At 48.3% G+C, this 2,681-nt stretch overlaps 1 non-coding gene across 1 annotated transcript; it reads right to left on the bottom strand.

The window, feature by feature from the left end:
* Window positions 1–2,391: 2,391 nt before the first annotated feature.
* On the bottom strand, window positions 2,392–2,463 carry TRNAP-AGG (transfer RNA proline (anticodon AGG)). The gene has a single exon. It is a non-coding gene; the product is annotated as a tRNA-Pro (tRNA).
* Between the last annotated feature and the right edge of the window lie 218 nt (window positions 2,464–2,681).

Below are 2,681 nucleotides of genomic sequence, written 5' to 3'. Positions count from 1 at the left end.
TATAAGAATTATTTTCTGAAATAAACATGCTGTCTATGGAATCATGTTAATAAGGTGCTAGTTTTTAAACACAAATAATTGAATTACATCACAAGTTTTATAACTGTGCTTGACGTTCTTCATTTCCTACACGTCGAAGTTGTGAAAATAAACAAACAAATAACAGATCTGGGTCCCTGGGGCTTCTCTAGCTCTGCGAGCTGTTAGGCACAAGCAGCCCCAGCCCCAGGCACCTGGAAGGAAGTGAAGACCCTGCTACTCTACCCACTTGTTCACAGCGCCACCTGGTGTTCCTAACGCGCAAAAACCTCAAGCTTCCTCAAAGCATTGGGATTTCAGAGTAAATCTTGTTACTTTCTCTCAAGATCCTTTTTCCTTCTCTTGAATAATATGAGGCATATAAGTAATAACACTCTGAAATACCAATCAATGCCCTAAGACTTTTTCTTTAGCTTGTAACATGAAATGGAAGGTTTGTATATAAGACCAAGATTCATTGAGCCCTCATTGTGTGCCAGGTACAGGTGCCCTGCATAGATTAAGCCATTTAATTATTAAACTCTATACTTACATATTATTATTATTATTATTATTATTATTATTATTATTACCATCCTGATCTTTCAGATGGCAATGGAGGCACAGAGAGTTGAGGGAACTTGCCAAAAGTCACACAGCTAGGAAACAGCAAAGCACAGATGGAATCCAGGCAGCTTGGCCCCAGGGCCCATGATCTTAATCACTGTTAGGCTACACCTCTGTGTCCACCGGCTTGAAGAAATGATATCTTCTTAATTTTTATTTGGACTGATATTTAAGAATTGCATTTCTCATGGAAAATCTCAATGGATCCAGGATTAAACAGGGCAGCAAAGGAGCTAAAACTGCTATGGCCTGGGAAAGCAGTAGAAAACGGCACAAGTCCTTGGGCCCCTGCACCCGTGTGGGAGACTCAGAAGAAACTCCTGGTTCCTGGCTTTAGATTGGCGCAGCTCCGGCTGTGTCGGCCAGTTGGGGGGGGGGGAGTGAACCATCAGATGGAAGACCTCTTTCTCTCTCTGCCTCTCCTCTCTCTGTGTAACTCTGACCTTCAAGTAAAATCAATCAATAAAAAAAACAAAAACAAACAAACAAAAAAAAAAACACTACGCCTCCAATAATCCCATACTAAGAAAGACATAGAGCTTTTCAGAAACACACATTCCCCTTTTGAATGTCACATGCGGCACACAGCACACCTCCATGTTTGCAACAACCCTTCCCAACAAGTGCTTGGGCCCTGCACCCCATGGGAGACCAGGAGAAGCACCTGGCTCCTGCCTTCGGATCAGCGCGGTGTGCTGGCCGCAGCGTGCCGGCCGCAGCGCGCTGGCCGCGGCAGCCACTGGAGGGTGAACCAATGGCAAAGGAAGACCTTTCTCTTTGTCTCTCTCTCTCACTGTCCACTCTGTCAAAAAAAAAAAAAAATTGCTCCAAATGATTCTTTTTTTTTTTTATCTTTCTGACTCTGTGCTTTTGCCTTTAACACTTTCATGATTTCCTGCTGCTCAATAAGGAGAGCACGCTTGGTCCTGTCTCAGATGCGTTTAATACGCGGGACCCCCATAGGCCCTGTACCCATTCACTCTCCAAGCAGCTGCAATGGCTGGGGCTGAGCCAGGATGAAGCCAGGAGCCAGGAGCCGGTCTCCCACGTGAGTGGCAGAGGCCCAAGTACTTGGGTCATCCTCTGCTGTCCTTCCAGGTGCATTAGCAGGGAGCTGGGTGGGAAGTGGAGCAGCTGGGTCTCAAACTAATACCCACATGGGATGCCAGTGTAGGGTGGTGGCTCACCACGCTATGCTGGAGCCGAGCATTGAACCCAGGCACTCTGGTGGGATGGGGAGGTCTTAACCCGAACATCAATCCCCATATTTAATTTTAAAATTCTATTTTGCTCAACATCTCTGTGTGAGTTTCCAAGGGTGCTGGATGAGGAGGTGGCTATCCTTGTCTTGTCTCTTGTGGTGCCAGGAGTCCCGTCTAGATTCCCTTCGTTCTTAGTATTATTCCTAGCAATCCTTGTGCCTGGAAGGTGCACTGCAGCCTCTGATGTAATCCAGCAGCTGGAATAAGCATTATTCTTCCTAATTCCCTAAGGGGAAAACGGACTTGGAGTCTGACCTTCAATCCTAGTGTTTGGACTTTGAAGTCTGGTGGCTTCATGACTGGTTTTACATCAAGAGCCTGTCTGTTCTTGACCTTGACTGAGAACCAGCCCACAGCCTATCCAGATCAGTCACTGTTTAGCTGATCCTGCGGTTTTGGGCTCAGTGGCTAACAGGGAGACTGTTCTTAGAGCCCTTTAACGACACACGCCCAGGGTGAGCAGTACAGCAGGAAAAGAAAAACAGGGCTCGTCCGGGATTTGAACCCGGGACCTCTCGCACCCTAAGCGAGAATCATACCCCTAGACCAACGAGCCACTGATGCTTTCCCTCTGGCCAGATGTGTCCTCCTTGCCACCTCAGCAGCAGTAACAGCGCCAGTTTGTGGTTCCTGGAGGCGGCCCCTCCTCTGGCTCCCAGGCTGGCGCCCAGCCCAGGCCGGCGGCACTCCAGCAGGCCTCGCTCCGGGGCAGCCTCCTACTCCTTCCCAGCCCACCGCAGAACCACACAGACGCTCCTGTCTGGGCTGAGCTGC

This window comes from Lepus europaeus, chromosome 14 (assembly GCF_033115175.1).
Source record: "Lepus europaeus isolate LE1 chromosome 14, mLepTim1.pri, whole genome shotgun sequence".
Lineage (NCBI taxonomy): Eukaryota > Metazoa > Chordata > Mammalia > Lagomorpha > Leporidae > Lepus > Lepus europaeus.
The sequence above is the reverse complement of the archived record's forward strand: the minus strand, read 5'-3'. Positions and strand labels throughout refer to the sequence as shown.